Source organism: Plecotus auritus (assembly GCF_963455305.1).
Source record: "Plecotus auritus genome assembly, chromosome: 6".
Taxonomy (NCBI): Eukaryota; Metazoa; Chordata; class Mammalia; order Chiroptera; family Vespertilionidae; genus Plecotus; species Plecotus auritus.
This window is the reverse complement of record NC_137773.1, coordinates 140,020,668-140,038,893: the sequence shown is the minus strand read 5'-3', so window position 1 is coordinate 140,038,893 and position 18,226 is coordinate 140,020,668. Positions and strand designations below refer to the sequence as shown.

Genomic DNA, 18,226 nt, shown 5'->3' with positions numbered 1-18,226 from the left:
GGACTGGGTGGTTTAAACAACAGACATTTATTTATCACAGTTCTGGAGACTGAGAAGTCCAAAATCAAGGTGCCAGCAGATACAATTTCTGTAAGAGCCTATTTCCTGGCTTATAGATGGTTGCCTTTTTGCTGTGTGCTCAAATGGCCTTTCCTTTTGTGTAATGAGAAAGAGTGAGCTCTCTGTCTTTCTCTTAAAAGGGCACTAAGCCCAAACAGGAGGGCACCACCCTCATTATCTCATCTAATCCTAATCACCTCCTAAGGCCACACCCACAACAAAATACCATCATATTGGGGGTTAGGCCTTTGACATTTGAATTTGTGTGTGGATTAACACAAACATTTAGCCCATGATAATACCCATACTTTCTGTTCCATTGAAAGCAGGGGTTTTATTGGTTTGCTGAATTTCCTTCTTTGTCTCTGATAGGGGAGACATTTATTAGTAGGGATTTAGTGAAGGCTGATAGGTTGAAAGCCAAGGTGATGTTTGATGAAGTGATGTTTGTCACAGTCTGGGTGGGGTGTGGCTGAGGAGCACTGTACTTCAGGCGCCTCCCAGTCTGGGGAATCAGTGGACCTGGAGGTCTATATTGGCCATTTTTGGAGTTTTTACAACAAACATTTATTTGTTAGGGATGACCTTTCCTTAGCAGAAACCTCTGTCATTCATTCATTCATTCACCCATTCATTTTTTTTTAAATATATTTCAAGGTATTTTATGGGACAATTATAGATCATGGTTTTTTTTTTTATATTATTTATATTTTACAGAGAGGAAGTGAGAGGGATAGAGAGCTAGAAACATCAATGAGAGAGAAACATCGATCAGCTGCCTCCTGCACATCTCCCAATGGGGATGTGCCCGAAACCAAGGTACATGCCCTTGACCGGAATCGAACCTGGGACCCTTCAGTCTGCAGGCCAACGCTCTATCCACTGAGCCAAACCGGTTTCGGCAATTCACCCATTCATTTAGTGACTGTTATAAGCCATGCTTCAGGCTATACAGCTTTATTTAGCAGTGGGAGGTAATTAAATTTTATTTAGCTCTAGGTCTCAGTCATTTAGTCAGTATCTAATTTTGTGATCCCAATAATTCTGAGAGATAGTAATTATTAGTCCCATTTTATAGATTAAAGGCTAAAGTTCAGGGAAACAAAGTAAGTTGCATATGATTACATAGCAAATAGTGGCAGAGCTAGGGTTTAAACCAGTCTTCCTGACTTCTGGTTGTGTAGGGAGGCAAGATGCACACCAAGGCAACGTGGCTCTGAAACCCAAGGATTTCTTCCTTGGAGGGGGCAGTCTGGGATGGGTCTTAATCTTTGACTTCCTACCCGCCCTAACATTTCCACGAATCTTCTCATCCAACCTCTCTTAGCCCCCACTTGATGTCCCCTAGCTGTGTCAAGTCCCTTCTTCACTCCCACCACAGGGAGTCATCTTTGGGAAACTAGCTGACTGGAAACACTCCTATAGACTTGACAGAGGCTGACAGCTCTACCTCTATCAACCTGGAAATATAAAAACAGAAATCTTAAGTGTCTTCTGGTCCAAGTCTCCTACTTTTTCCCTCCCAGATGTGGAAACTAATGTTCAGAGAAGGATTCGGCTAGCAGACACTTCTAGACCATATTTCCAGAAGGGCAAAAGCCCTATCTGCTTGATTTATTGCTATAGCCTCGTTCTTGGGATCTAATTGGTGATCAATAAATGTATGGAGTTGAATTGCTCTGGCGGGTGGGGCAAGCCCTGGTTTCACTTGTAAATGCTTCATTCCTGATGGCTTGTTGATGTTTATAAAATATCTTGGCTGTCAAGGAGAGATTGCCTGGGAGGCAGAGCTGAGTGGTGCTTTGGAAAACAGAATGAGGCAAATATATGACAGGTTAAGGATTGGAGAGATCAGGAGAAGAGGTTAGGCTGGTTCAGAAACTGGCCCTTTCCTTGTAAGTGCCAAGAAGGTGACAGGGGTTGACCTTCTAAAAATGCTGAATTTCAGAACCTCTGGCCTAACACAGGACATAGAAAGCTGTGTCCTGGGCTCAATTGCACTTGTAAATGCTTCATTCCTGATGGCTTGTTGCTATTTCTAAAATATCCTAGCTGGCCAGGAGTGGGATTTTGGTGCTGTTCTCTTAATTTGTTTAATTATTAGGCCAATTTATGTTTGGAGTAGTGTTCCTTTAGGTGTATTCCATGAGACTGGAGGCGTTGGGTGGAAGAAATATTTTTGTGGTCAAATAGGTTTTGGAAGTTTTAGCATAAACAGAATGAAATAAGTTTGTTTCCCACAGGACTTCTGGGAACCTTGAATGTATTAAGTGGTGGGAGTCTCCAAAAGGGTCAGGGCCTTCCTCAAACTTATTTCATCTGTAGATCCTTTTCATGGAACATCTTTCAAGACTCTGTTCTTGAGATTACATTTTGGAAATGTACATGGTTTGTGGATTATCCAGATTCTTTCTCTTTTTGCATTTTGCCCATTTCCCTAATTTTTATACTTCTCTCAGAGGGCAATTTGAAGAAGGGAAGAGGTAAGACAAAAGCACATCTAACTCAGCTAAGTGTTATCAGTGTGCTGTTTTGAGGTCACTTAGAAAATGTTGGTTTTGACATTTCCAATTACAGAGCGCTCAACCATTGATTTAAGTGGTAATTTGGTGACAGCTCACCCTGATCAATATGCATGGCATGTACACATGTGCCCATCTGTGTATGACAGTAAGGGGGTGCACTAGACTGCAGGCGGTGTTCAAGGTGCCTTGAGTGGGCTTAGGCACGGCTTCTGGGATTGCGGTTAGTGCCAGGTGATAATGGTGCAGATGAACACACAGAAGCCCATGGCTCATTGCACGTTAGAGTGAACAAATCTCAGCCAAAAATCCAGGTGCATGAGAAATATGCTTTTCTTTATGTTTTGTAACTTAATTCCATTTTACACCTCTATTCTGTTGGAGGTTGGCAGCAACAAATCTAAGTCAATTTGGGGTTTCCTCTCTCGTTTCCTCCAGTGTTGTATCCCAAATCCAGGTTGAAACAGGCAGCACTAAGGACGTTTGCTTGATTTGGCACTACTGGTCTATTCTTTTTCTTACTGGGTATTCAGGGGTCAGTCTGTGACAGTGATCCTCCTTTTTCAAATCCCGAGGCTCCTTTGCATGCCCCCTCTTCATCTCCTTCCATGTGATTTGCAGGCATCAGGGGTCATCCTGGGGCCCACATGCCATGATGGTGAGGGACTGGACATTTGTCTCAGGCTTGTCTTGCCACGCCCAGCACTCTCCTCTCCACTGTCTCCCTGGGGTTCTGCCTGGGGAAGTGGCCTAGCTCCTCTCTGTTCCTGGGCATGTTTGGGGTGACACAGGGTGCAGGTTATTTTCTTATGCATGCATAAAATCTGTATACACATGACTCCCTGAAATCTTTATTCATGTGTAGGGCTGGAAGGAGAAAGGAGGGCAAGAGGGGTGATAACCTGGCACTTTGTCATCAAACATTCTCTCACAGCTATTGTCTATAATCCACATTTCTTTTTATTCTCTCTGAAGGCTAGGCTTTGGAAAGTCAAAAGCCAAGAATTAAGTCTTTCTCTGTATTGTCTTTCTCTGAGGCAATGAACACAGAATGCCTTCCCTGCCTGAATCGGGCCCAAGGGGTCTAAGGAAATATGGAAGAAAACCTTTAATATTTTAAAATATTAATTACAGCGAGTTTCCTCCCTTCTGCATCTGCTACCATCCTGACCCAGACCACCATCACCTCTTGCTGGGACCATGGCAACAGACTCCTAACTCAGGGTTTCTTAACCTCTGCACTTTCCGAATTCTGGGCTGGATCATTTTTTGTTGTTGAGGGGGGAATGTCCTACACAATGTGGGATGTTGAGCAGCATTTCTGGCCTCCACCCAGTAGATACCAGTAGCCCTCCCCTCCCCAAATTGTGACAACCAAAAATGTCTCCAGACATTGCCAGATGTTCCCTGAGGGGTGGAGTGCAAAATAGCAAAATAGGCCCCAGTTGAAAGACAGTATCCTGCATGGTGTCCCTGCTTCTTCCCTTGTCCTCATAATCTGTTCTCCCCACAGCAACCAGCAGTAATTCTTACACAGTTTAAATCTAATTATGTCACTCTTGGTTTCCAAACCTTTCAGTAGCATCTCACTGCATGAGAATTGGATCCAAAACCCTACCACAGCTTACAAAGCTGTGCTCTGCCTACATTGGCCACATTACCTGTCCACTTCCCTGGTTCCTTGAATTCTCCAAGCTTGGACCTGCTTTGGGCCTTTGCACTTAGATTTTCCCTCTTTCTGGAATCTTCTTCCTTTGGATTGTCACATGGCTGGCTTCTTTAGGTATTCTGCTTTCAGCTTGCATGTCAATTCCTGACCACTCAATCTTAAGTAGCCATGGAGTAACTACTGGGTCTGCTGACATGAATTCTTAGCAGAGCACTTATGACTATATGATATTTTCCCTTTGTTTATTTCTTCTCTTTACCAGAATTGAAAGTCTGTAAGAACAAGAGTTTTGTTTCTTTTGTTCATTTGTTTTGCTAGCACCTGGAATAGCACTTGGTATATAACAGGTGATCCTAATATTTGTTGATTGAAGGAATGAATGTAGATGTCCTTGTGATGGACTTTGCACACAATCACTTGTAGATATTTTGCTTTGGGGTCCATGGGATCCAGCTAGGAACTGCAGTCTAGAGGCACATAATAAAGCAGAGCCAGGCTTTCCCCAAACCCTGACAGAGAGATAATTCAGGAAAATTAATCCACAGAAGGGATAATTGTATCTATGCAGAGCAATCCAGTTGATGACTTAGAGGGGAATGAGGTAGAGAGACCAGGTGCTACTTGCAGGGGTACTGCAGGGAATCCAATATTTTTCATTAGTTGCGTATGTATCTAATATGGGGACACAAAATGGGTAAAATATAGTCTCCATCCCTGTCTTTAATAGACTTATAGTTACAAACATAGATTAATCAATTATAATACAGTAAGTGCTGAAATAATACTGGAATCACACACTGTGGAAACTCAGAGTGAGCGTGTCAGCTTTGCCTGGAAGAGCTGGAGGAGTTGTTATAGGAAAGAGGACTTTTGAGTAGGGCTGTGAAGGATGGGTAGAAGCTCTCAAGATGATAAAAAGCATTTCCTGAAGAGAGAACAGCCTGTGCAAAGGTATGGGATGGTCATGAAAGAGCCTGGGTACTTGGGAAATGGTGAGAAATTTGATGTGGCTGAAATTCATAGTAGATGGAATGGAGGGGTGGTGGGAGATGAGATTTGAAATGAGAGGAGCTTGAAGTTCTTTTTAACCATTGGATCCTATGAGCCTTTGACCTTGGAAATGGTGGATAAGAGCCTTTTTTTAATAACATTTTTTAATGATTATGGATATGTACATGCTCATTATTTTTAAAGTTTTGAAAATACAGAAAAATATAAAAAAGGAATCTAGAAGCCAATACATGAGATAACCACTATAAACATTCAATATATTATCTTCCAGATTCTATATCTCTATTAATCTGTTTTATATCTTATGTAACAAAAAATGGGATCATACTAGTAGATCTTTTATGAAAAGTTATAAAAATAAAACTGATAAACAAATCATCAAAGGCGTGTAGACCTAGGTCTGAAATAGACAGAGTATGGCCTAAAAATAAACAGATGTTGTCAAGTAAGAACATCAGTCAATAAGCCTGATCTTCCATGTGTTTGGATGGTCCTTTAGGGTGGGGGATTGTGGTAGCTGGCTTGTATTGGCCACTTCTATCCCCACAAATCTGTATAAAATTGGGGGAAACAGAGCTGACTTATCAAGAACTTCCCCCGACCCCACATCTGTTCCAGTCACATTCAGGTAAAATTTCCCCCTTCCCAATCCCCTATAGTCTCACTTCCCTGTTGGTACCCAGGAAGTACTTTGGCAGGAAGTACTAAAAAGAGAGTCTTGTCTAAAGCAAAGAATTTAGTCTCAGGAGCAGGTTAACCTCTCTGATGGCACCTTCCCTCTGATTTACCTTTTTTTTGTTGTTGTTCTCTTCTGGAGTTCCTGGTCATCAGTGGAACTTTTGAGATTCCCGATTGCTAGTCTGTTCCCAAAAGTGGTAACCTGTTCTCCCCTGGCTTAAAATGGTTGGTGAGGGTATCTTCAGAATATAGTTTACTATAGGTCAGTGTGTTTTCCAACTTTTTGTCAGACAGAAAGCCCTGTAGGCACGTAGAATTCTTACTGAAAGATTGGAGCTCAGAGGTAGGGGGACCTTCCATATCTTAGAGTGCCTTAAAAGGAACGAGAGAGAGAGAGAGAGAGAGAGAGAGAGAAAGAAAGAGAGAGAGAGAGGACATAAGAGACATGTTACAATGAAATACTTTAGTCACCTTCAAGAACACCAAAGAGTAGATGTCACTTCTCTGATTTTATTTGTAATAAAGAATGCACATAAGGCTGAGCGGCATGCCTGCCCTCCAATTGTTGTCTCAGTAGGACGTTTCCAAGTAGAGTTGGACAGTACATTACTTTTTATTTTACCTGGGCTTTATTTGGAATAGTGGTCTTTCCAGACAGTATTTTTGGATCTCCTGAAGATATATGATCTTGGGGAAATGGATGCAGAAAAACAGTCACTCCCTGGCTTCTGATACTTGGTAACTAAATACTTCTTTTTTTTTTTTAAATAAATTTTTATTCAGATTATTACAATTATTTCTCCTTTTTCCCCCCATAGCTCCCCTCCACCCATTTCCCACCCCACCTTCTGCCCTTACCTCCCCCCCACTGTCCTCATCCATAGGTGTATGATTTTTGTCCAGTCTCTTCATGAACCCCCCATACTCCTTTCCCCCTGAGAATTATCAGTCCACTCCCTTTCTATGCCCCTGACTCTATTATATTCACCAGATTATTCTGTCCCTCAGGTTTTTAATTCACTTGATTTTTAGGTTCACTTGTTGATATGTATTTGTTGTTCATAATTTTTATCTTTACTTTTTTCTTCTTCCTCTTCTTTAAGAATACCTTTCAGCATTTCATATAATACTGGTTTGGTGGTGATGAACTCCTTTAGCTTTTTCTTGTCTGTGAAACTCTTTATCTGCCCTTCAATTCTGAATGATAGCTTTGCTGGGTAGAGTAATCTTGGTTGTAGGTTCTTGCTATTCATCACATTGAAAATTTCTTGCCACTCCCTTCTGGCCTGCATAGTTTCTGTTGAGAAGTCAGCTGACAGTCGTATGGGTGCTCCCTTGTAGGTAACTAACTGTTTTTCTCTTGCTGCTTTTAATATTCTCTCTTTGTCTTTTGCTCTTGGCATTTTAATTATGATGTGTCTTGGTGTGGTCCTCTTTGGATTCCTTTTGTTTGGGGTTCTGTGGGCTTCCTGGACTTGTAAGTCTATTTCTTTCACCAGGTGGGGGAAGTTTTAGGTCATTATTTCTTCAAATAGGTTTTCAGTATCTTGCTCTCTCTCTTCTTCTGGCACCCCCATAATTCTGATGTTGCGTTGGTACGCTTGAAGTTGTCCCAGAGTCTTCTTACATTATCTTCAACTTTTTGGATTTTTTTTTTTTTTTGCTTTTTGCTTTTCCGGTTGAGTGTTTTTTGCTTCTTTGTAATTCAATTTTTTGACTTGATTTTTGTGTTCCTCTTGTCTGTTTTTGGGTCTCTGTATAATATTTTTTATTTCAGTCAGTGTATGTTTAATTTCTAGTTGGTCCTTTTTCATATCTTCGAGGGTCTCGTTATATTTATCGGCCTTTTCTAGGATATTCTTAAAAAGCCTTATAACCGTGGTTTTGAATTTTATATCCAGTCGTTTGTTTTCCTCCATTTCTTTCGTTTGTGATCTGATTCTTTGACGCTGCATTTTCACTGCTTCCCTGAGTTGGTAAGGTAGATTTGTGTGCTAGGTTTCCAATATGGCCCAGTGGGTCTGCCTCTCCAGTTAACCTGAGGTGGACACTCTTGGTGCACCCCTTTGTGGACTGTGTGTACAGCCTTGTTGTAATTAAGTCTTTATTGTTGTTGGTATCACTGGGAAGAATTGACCTCCAGGCCAGTTGGCTGTAAGGATCAGCTGTGTCTATGTTGGGAGAAGTTCGGTGCTGGAGACAGCCTTATAGAATTAGACTTTTTGATCTCCTACCCTGGCCATTTGGACTCCTGACCTTTTGCCTGGTTGTGCTTTTTTGAGTTTGTCTCTTGACCCTCAGCTCATGTAGGGCTTTAGACTAAGTGTATGGCCCAATCCTCTTGCTTTAGGCCCCACCCTGAATATATCTGTCTTGCTGGATCTCATACTTGGCATAATATCACCATTGAAACTCTGCACCAAAAAAATGACGGAGGCCCCACTGCTCTCTGCAAGAAACAGAATTATATGCTATTGGGAATAGTGGGAAAGAAATGTTGAGAACATGGTGGGCCAGTTTACTTTTATTTAGTTTAACAAATATTTATTAGTTTCTACTATGTTCCCTGACTCCATAGGAGGAAGACATATTTTAACTTGTAATTATAAAAATGTTGAGTGTTATGAAAGGATGGTACAGAGTTCTTGGAGGAACCTATAGTGAATGGATATAAATTGTTGAAAATATTCTAGGTGATTTCTGATATTGATCTGTAAAGCTGAATTGGTCAAACTTATCCCACCACATTATTTCCTGAGCTATTTAGGACCAAGACAGAACCATCTTTTCATTTAGAGAAGGGTCAGAAGCAATCAAAATATTTAAGGGGTCAGAAAGATTGGTACTTCTAAGAGAAACACACAACTTCTGGTGTAAAAGATTGAAATGGTTTCAGAAAAGGAATTTTATAGTAATTATATTTAAGATGATAAGTACAGTAATGGGATAAGTGCTTTTAAGGTGAAATTAAAGCCAGGGATCAACTGAAGAGGATAGAAATCCATCCTGGCTGGATAGTTACATTAAAGTCACAAAAAGTAAGTGAGGCAAGAATATGGATTGTTGAAGGAGGCAGCTGTGATATGGCTGGGTTGGGGTGGGGAGGTGGTTAGGATGGAATTGCATAGAACTGGGTTTGAGTCTTGGCTTATGGCTTATAGCTAAATGACCTTGGATAAATCTTTCATTATCCAAGAAAAGACTGAACTATCAGTGTATGTATGTCTCTGTGTGTTACAATCCTATTTTTTAAAAATAAAAAATGTGTGTCTTTGTGTATTTGGGTGTGTATAAAAAGAGTCTCATAGTTCTTTTTTTTTTTAAAAATATATATTTTTTATTGATTTTTTACAGAGAGGAAGGGAGAGGGATAGAGTCAGAAACATCGATGAGAGAGAAACATCAATCAGCTGCCTCCTGCACACCCCACACTGGGGATGTGCCCGCAACCAAGGCACATGCCCTTGACTGGAATCGAACCCGGGACCCTTGAGTCCGCAGGCCGACGCTCTACCCACTGAGCCAAACCGGCCAGGGCTCATAGTTCTTAATGATTGATAATGATACTTTCTCTTGGGGACTTAGGAATCGGGTAGAGGTCGGGTTGGGGGCAGGATGGTAGTGACAGGGAACAGTAGAAAGGAGACCTTTTCCCTTATTTTCTTTTATTTTTGATTGACTTCTGAAATAGTGATTGTGATTACTTTTCTAATTTAAAAACCCACCAAGTTGACAATAAAAGTAAGGTATTTGTTGACAATTTTTTCTGCTATGGAGGATGTTCAGACATCAGCTGCACTATGGAAGGAAGGAAGGAAAGAAAGGAGGGAGGGAGGGAGAGAAGGAGGGAGGGAGAGAGGGAGGGAAGAAGGAAGGAAAACACCTGCAAGAGATTTTTAAGTTTTGCTTAACATCTTGTGGTGTTCATTATGTATTGTAAGAATGATTGCTGAAATTATCTGTATTACTTTACTGGATTATCTCCCCCTCCCTCACCCCACCCCCCGATGCAGTGTGGAAGATGTTTTCTTTTCTCTGCTCTTTTAAAATTCGAAGAGATGGGTATAGGGGGGGAGTAGTCAAGTCCAACCATTAAAGTACTGGGTTAAAATCAGGAGCCATTGTGCTGCTGTGTCCAGAGTCTGGGATTTAGTCATAAAACCAGTCTGATCTGTCTTTTGAATGAGGGACTTCTCCATTCTGTATCCTTGCATCCTCATCTGTAAAATGAGGCATTACCTACCCTAAAGGCTAGTTGCCATGAGGATCAAATGAGGTGGTGTGTGAGACGGTAAACTCTAGAGTTCTGCAGAAATGTTAATTATTTCTATTTTTGCCCAGCTCCTCCCCAGGGCATGCTGCTATTACCATGGGGTTGTTTATGTCTCTGTCTCCCTATGAGTGCCCCAGAGTGCAGGGGCCTTCTTTTATTCGTTCTGAATTCTTGTGCCTCATGCCTGCCACACAGGAGGCATTCAAAGCAACTTCTGGAATAGCTATCAAGGACAGAAAAATATACGCACAGTTAGTTTTAGGCTTATGAAAATATTAAGATGCTCTTCCAGGAGACACTGCCTTCCAGTTCTATTTAAAAGGAATTAAAAAAGAAATCAGCTAAGTCCACAACAGAAATGATATTGCTGGGAGAAAGTAAATAACTTCATTAAGGAAAATTTAATTGCACAGTTTTATAAAGAGACAGAGCCACATCTCTCCATCCTCATTAGTGTCAAAGACCTGACAGTTGGTTCCAAGGAGGGCAAGATGAATGAAAAGGGACTGAGAAAAGACAAATCCTGATACTCCTGGAAAAAAGTCTCCCAAGAAACAGGAATGCCCCTGAATCACCAGTTTCCTTTGTCAGAACCCTGGAATAAGCCTTCTCCAGGATCCTCAGACAAAGACCCTCTTTGGCCTCTACCCCAGACTGTGGCCGGTAAACCACAAAATCCCTTATTTCCCCTGGAAGTGGGAAAATGGCCAGTTGCTTGACAAAACTGGAAGGATTATTTGAGGCTCAACTTGGGGGCTCCAATACCTCTAAAACCCAGATAATTATCATCTGAATGGGTGGGGGAAGGCCTGGAGCCAAGCCTAGAAACAGCCTTCATGTAGTCCTGCAGTTAGGAAGGAGGGGACCAATCTCATCATTGGACCTCTGGACCCTTCTCTATTACTATTGAGAAGCCACATTTTCTTCTCCCTCTCCTGCACCAGTTCCCTAAGCACAAGTCAGCCTAGGGGCATCATTAGATGGGTTCATAATTGTCCAAACAAGTGGTGATTGTTGCATGGTCCATTGTTGCCTAGGTGAAGTCTTTAGTGGCCTGCCAAAAGGCTCTGCCCTGTTCGGTGTTTCCACTGAGTGGATGAGAACATGAGCGTGCCCATCCAGTTTGAGAATGTCAGGAAACCAAGGAAGGTAGGTTTAGTAATCGGGAACATGGTTGTTAATATCAAACTGCTAGAGATTTGCAGCCCAGCTCTGCTACTTTCTTACTATGTGATTTTGGGCAAATCTTTTCATCTCTTTGAGCCTCAGTTTCCCCATCTTTAAAGTGAAGTAGTAATCCAATTTCAAAGAATTATCTAGGTGGTTAAATTGAGACAATGTATGTAAAGTCCACTGCACAGGGCTAGGCACATAGTAAGGACTCAATCAGTGTTAGCTATTGTTATTAATAATCACAACTGTAAGTAATACTGCAGGCTCTGGAGGCTAGTAAATCTGGGCTCAGATCCCCGTTGTGCCACTTACTAGTTGTGGGCAAATTGTTTAACCTCTCTGAGGCTCAGCTCTCTATACCTCTGTAAAACAGGAACAATATACCTCCCTTGGGCATTTCTGTAAAGCATTCAGGTCAGAACAGACACATGGTAGGTGCTCCATAAACAGTGGTTACCATTAAGAGAAACAGCACCTTCTGTGGTAAATAGAATCAGGAAGCAGAGATAACTTAGCACAGTGCTCGGCAAACTCATTAGTCAACAGAGCCAAATATCAATAGTACAACGATTAAAATTTCTTTTGAGAGCCAAATTTTTTAAACTTAAACTTCTTCTAACGCCACTTCTTCAAAATAGACTCGCCCAGGCCGTGGTATTTTGTGGAAGAGCCACACTCAAGGGGCCAAAGAGCCGCATGTGGCTCGTGAGCCGCAGTTTGCCGACCATTGTTTAGCAGAACAGGATAAGGCATTGACTCTAAAAATGTACAGTTTAATAATACCTTTAAGAGAACACCACCAACTCTTCAAGAGAAACTAAACCTTTAAGGATATTGAGCCTTGAGAGGAATTTCTCCCATGAATAGGTAGAAATGTAAATGGAGTAATAACAAATTGGCCTTTGATTAGGATATCAGACCTTGGATCCCTTGTCCAGGTGGCTCTTGGCATCTCCCTAAGAGGATCCAGAGGGAAATAGATGATAGAGGCCACTCACTGGGAAATGAATGTCTGTCCCGAAGCTGTGGCTCAATACCCTAATGTAGAAGTCTGGTGGACTGATCTTCACCTGCAGAGTTCCTTTGGCCTTGGCGGGTTGGGCAAACAGGTCTCCCTTCCAAGCCCATACTTGAGTCTTGGTTCTATTGCTCCAGGGTAACAAAAGCTGGTCTGGAGCTCAAACCGCTATAGGGACCAACTTGGATAACTGCCCTGACTTATTTCTGAGGTGCTACCAAGTCTAACCAGCCACAGGGAGAAGAGTTAGAAGTCTGCACCCACCCAGACTTGACTTTTGACCTCCTTGGAAGTACAACATCTAGGAATTTTGGTTCACAAATGTACTCTAGAACCTGGCTAGTCCATGATATCGTTTTCTTCCAATGGGTAGATTTCCGTGCCCTTAATTGTGACCCTAACTTTGGAGGAATGAATAGAGTTGGTCTTAAGCTAAGTAGAGATCAACATCCCTGTCCCTCCCATTTTTGTTGACCTTTCTTCTAATGCCTCCATGACCTTAACTTCCAAGCTTATGATCAACTCAGGATGTGGCTATCTCCCTCTGTGGAAGAAATCAATGGAGAATCAATGATGTTCAGCCTGCATCCCCAGCACTGCTCCATCGTGTGCCTGCCATGAAGTCAAGAGCTGGGTAGGTTAGGCCCCAAGGATTTAAGAATGCCTCTTTGAGTCCTTCTCCTTCTTCAGATGTTCAAAGCAGCTCAAGACTAAATTGAAAATTCAACTTATTTTCTCCCAGACCAACATTGATCACTAAGCAAGTGATGTTCTGCAGGCCAGTGATGTATTTTGTTGAGATGCACAATAAAATAGGGCAACTTCATAGAAAAATCAGCATTTCTGACTCTTTGAGAACAAGCTGGACAATCTGGCTGCACCGGGTCCCCATCCCAACATGGTAGCCCATCAGCCAGAGCTGAGTAGAAGCTGCAATTTTTAGATGAAGCATGTACTCTCAGTCTCTTCCACTTCTGGGAAGGAGCTCTTGAGTCCCCACACCCTCTTATCTGACATCTACTGCTTCGTCATTGACCTAAGGTAAGCTTCCTGGCTTCTATAGGCAGTTGGGTTTGCCATTTTTGGATAAGGCCAAGAAATTATCTTCTGTCTCAAATTATGCTCATCAGGTAGGGTTGTTCAATGAGACTTGCATGACAATAGAGACTCCCTGGAATTATTTTAAGTAAATCCTTCACTTCTCCTCAAGAATAAGTACAAGCCTGGAGTCAAGAGCAAGACAATCTCCCCCAAAGAGAAGTGCTGTGATATTTTCCTCTGATCCATTCTTTTCTTTTTTTTTAAAATAAATCTTTATTCAGATTATTACAATTGTTTCTCCTTTTCCCCCCCATAGCTACCCTCCACCGGGTTCCCACCCCACCTTCTGCCCTTACCTCCCACCCACTGTCCTCATCCATAGGTATATGATTTTTGTCAAGTCTCTTCCTGAACGCCCCCACCCCCCACCCCTTTCCCCCTGAGAATTGTCAGTCCACTCCCTTTCTATGCCCCTGATTCTATTATATTCACCGGATTATTCTGTTCCTCAGGTTTTTAATTCACTTGATTTTTAGGTTCACTTGTTGATAGATATGTATTTGTTGTTCATAATTTTTATCTTTACTTTTTTCTTCTTCCTCTTCTTTAAGAATACCTTTCAGCATTTCATATAATTCTGGTTTGGTGGTGATGAACTCCTTTAGCTTTTTCTTATCTGTGAAGCTCTTTATCTGCCCTTCAATTCTGAATGGTAGCTTTTCTGGGTAGAGTAATCTTTTTTTTTTTTTTTAATATATTTTATTGATATTTCACAGAGAGGAAGGGAGAGGGATAGAGAGCTAGAAATATCGATGAGAGAGAGACATCGATCAGCTGCCTCCTGCACACCCCCTACTGGGGATGTGCCCGCAACCAAGGTACATGCCCTTGACCGGAATCGAACCTGGGACCCTTCAGTCCACAGGCCGACGCTCTATCCACTGAGCCAAACCGGTTTTGGCTTGGGTAGAGTAATCTTGGTTGTAGGTTCTTGCTATTCATCACTTTGAATATTTCTTGCCACTCCCGTCTGGCCTGCATAGTTTCTGTTGAGAAATCAGCTGACAATCGTATGGGTGCTCCCTTGTAGGTAATTAACTGTTTTTCTCTTCCTGCTTTTAATATTCTCCCTTTGTCTTTTGCTCTTGGCATTTTAATTATGATGTGTCTTGGTGTGGTCCTCTTTGGATTCCTTTTGTTTGGGGTTCTGTGCGCTTCCTGGACTTGTTAGTCTATTTCTTTCACCAGGTGGGGGAAGTTTTCAGTCATTATTTCTTCCAATAGGTTTTCAGTATCTTGCTCTCTCTCTTCTTCTGGCACCCCCATAATTCTGATGTTGGTACGCTTGAAGTTGTCCCAGAGTCTTCTTACACTATCTTCAACTTTTTGGATTTTTTTTTTCTTTTTGCTTTTTGGGTTGAGTGTATTTTGCTTCTTTGTATTTCAATTCTTTGACTTGATTCTTGTGTTCCTCTAGTCTGTTGTTGGGTCTCTGTAGTCTGTTCCTCTAGTCTGTTATTTCAGTCAGTGTATGTTTAATTTCTAGTTGGTCCTTTTTCATATCTTTGAGGGTCTCGTTATATTTATTGGCCTTTTCTAGGATATTCTTGAAAAGCCTTATAACTGTGGTTTTGAATTCTATATCCAGTCGTTTGTTTTCCTCCATTTCTTTCGTTAGTGATCTGTTTCTTTGTCTCCGCATTTTCGCTCCTTCCTTGAGTTGGTAGGGTAGATTTGTGTGTTAGGTTTCCTATATGGCCCAGTGGGTCGGCCTCTCCAGTTAACCTGAGGTGGATACTCTTGGTGCACCCCTTTGTGAACTGTGTGTACAGCCTTGTTGTAGTTAAATCTTGATTGTTGTTGGTATCACTGGGAGGAATTGACCTCCAGGCCAGTTGGCTGTAAGGATCAGCTGTGTCTATGTTGGGAGAAGTTCGGTGCTGGAGACAGCCTTATAGGATTAGACTTGCCAAATTGCAATAGCCTCTGTGCTCAGCTTGGATGGGGTGGAGTCTCAGGGCGGAGCAGACAGTCTTGGCTTCCAGTCAGCCTTGCCCTTGCGCGTGCCTCCAGACCTCTGCCTTCCCTGGCTCCCAAGTCTCCGCCCAAGAGTCCAGATTCCTCCCCCCGGTAAGAGCGTGGGTCCCCAGGGGCTTGCCTGAAACTGGGGTTCAGTGCAGTCAGAACTGGGTTTCAGTGCAGTCAGGAGCTTCCGACTCCCTTCTGCTAGGGAAAGCCTGTGGCAACCTCCACAGCCTTTGTGCACACTGGCGCGCGTGCCTCCAGACCCCTGCCCGCCGGGGCTCCTCCGGGTCTCCCCCGGGTCTCCGAGTCTCCGGGTGCCTTTCTCTCTACCTGTCAGTCCAGACTCCCCCTGTATGAGCCTGGGTCCACGGGGTTTCGCCCGGGACTGGGGTTCAGTGCAGTCAGAACTGGGGTTCAGTGCAGTTGGGGGCTTCCTTCCCCCTTTTGCCAGAGAAAGTCAGCCAGGCTCTCAGCAGCCCTTCCTCTCTGCGTGCACAAAGACCCTTTGCCATACCTCCAATTCTCTGTGAACTTTTCTCTTTCCTTCTAGTTGTAGAATTTCCACTCAGCCAGCTTTCCTGTGGTTCTGGATGGTGTCCATTCTGTCTTTTAGTTGTAGTTTTGAAATTGTTGTGCGAGGCAGCAGTTTAGGTGCTTACCTATGCCGCCATCTTGGTTTCTCTCTCTGATCCATTCTTGAGGGCAACAGGGGGAGGGTGAGCAGGAGGGCCCTTCAGCTGCTGGGGGCCATAAGAACCCTGAGATGTGGCAGGTGTGGCCTTAGTCACCTATAGTAGTGATTATAACACATTTTTAGTAGTTAAAAATCCCTCACTGTCAGTTGATAGTTTGAACACCAAAGCACAATTCATTTATAGCATTTCTGTTCAAACAATGTGCTCCACAAACTCTGCATTGGATTCTGAAGTCAGCCAGTCTTAGGGTTGAATGCCAGCTTTATCACTTACTAAGTTTCCACCTCCGTAAAATGGATACCTCACTGGACTCTTGTGAGGATTAAATGAGATAATCCACACTTTTTTAGTCCAGTGTCTGGAATACAGGCCACACTTAATAAGTGCTCTCTGTTATTATTCCTACCCAGATTTGAAGGGCTTGATTCAATCAAAGAGTGACATTTAGAACATCTACAGCAGAACCTGCAGCTTGCAGGTAAACGTAACCCCCTGGTGTGTTTTGTTTGTCTTTTGGAACATTTACAAAAGAAAATTAGTTACCAACATTAAAAAATCAAAAAAGATTTAAAGAAAATCAGGCGAGTTCAAATAAAAATCAAATTTTCTGGCATTTTTTTAAGTAATAGGAAGATCTAGAAACACTGGGCCCTCATTCTCAGACAGAGGCCAAAATTGGCTGCCTCCTTCCAATGGGGCCTGGGCTCTGCTTTGCTCTAGTCTAGGGCCCACTTGGTCCACTTCACTCTTTCGTTGCCTGCTTAGCTCCTGTTGGTGTTTGAGCTTTTTGATCTGGAGAAATGGATCAACTTTCATTCAATCCTTCATAAATATTTCTAGCAACCAGGCGTTGGAGAAGGTAGACGGTAGGTCGTTTTAATGGCAAATGTCCCAGTGCCATCTGTGTTATCGATTAAGTGCAGAGCCTTCAGCTCCAGCAATCCATGGGGCAGAGGTAGGTCAAAGTCCTCTTCAAAGAATGTGGGAAACAAAAAATTTGTACCTGTGAACGGATAGCATCCTCATTGCAACGTGGAGGTGGGCTAAAATTTAGTAAGAAGAAAATGTAAAGTCTTGCCCTTATGTCTAAAAACCCAGCTGGCCAAGTACAGCTTAGGGAGAGCTGTGCTTAGCAGCAGCACTTGTGAAAAAGACTTAAGGGTCTCGTGGACAGTAAGTGGTGTGAGTCATGGCGAGGCAGCTGCCAAAAAAATCTAATCTGATTTTTGGGCTGGGTTTATAGAAGTCTAGTGTCTGGAAGACCTTTCTAACAGAGTTGTTTTAAAGGGACAAACAGGCAGCCTCAGGAAGCCTTGAACTCCCCAGCAGTGTTTGAGGCTGGGTGCTATGTCCCTGGAAAATATTGTTCAAGTGGGGATTTAGGCATCAGAAGGTGACTGTTTTAGGTGACATACAGAGTCTCTGCCAACCCTAAGATTCTGTTTTCTGCAGCCCAGTGAAAGAAGATAATTTTCATAACAAAAGTAAAAATCTTGCCTTCTGATGGAGGGAAGCAGGACATGTTGAAGAGGCTGATTGGAAGTGGCTGTTTTGATCAGATTCTGTCCAAATGGGAATGTAAACTTCCAGTTCTTATGTAGTAATTTGGACAACAGATGGCACCGGCCCTACCTCATCCCTGAACCTCTTCTCAGATGCAATGGCTTCCCTGGTCGCCTGCTGCAATTCTCAGAGATGGAGGGAGTAAGGGAGAAGGATCTGTTTTGCACATTACTGGTGGTAATTTATTTAAGCTGAATTTTTATGCAGAGCTTGCAAACTGACGGCACACAGGACAAATCCAGCTCTCAGATGTGTTTGATTTGGCCTGTACTGTGTCTTTGAAAAATGTGAATTAGATGCCAACATGTAAAAATGAGGAGATTTCATGTAAAATCTGGATTTCTAGCACCTTTTTAAAAAATCAAAAGGTCTGGCAGCTCTGGGCCTATGTTCTCACATAGCAGCAATGGCCAGAGCTGACCCCATTGCCCTTCTTTGACAGGATTTGAGATCACTTGGCCACTGTTCACATCCCCCTAACCTCACCTGCTCTACTAG

General features: G+C 42.6%; 1 protein-coding gene across 8 annotated transcripts in view; it reads left to right on the top strand.

The window, feature by feature from the left end:
* The window catches only part of SRGAP3 (SLIT-ROBO Rho GTPase activating protein 3), a 255,586-nt gene that overhangs the window by 6,222 nt on the left and 231,138 nt on the right, over positions 1-18,226 (top strand). The window lies entirely within an intron of this gene.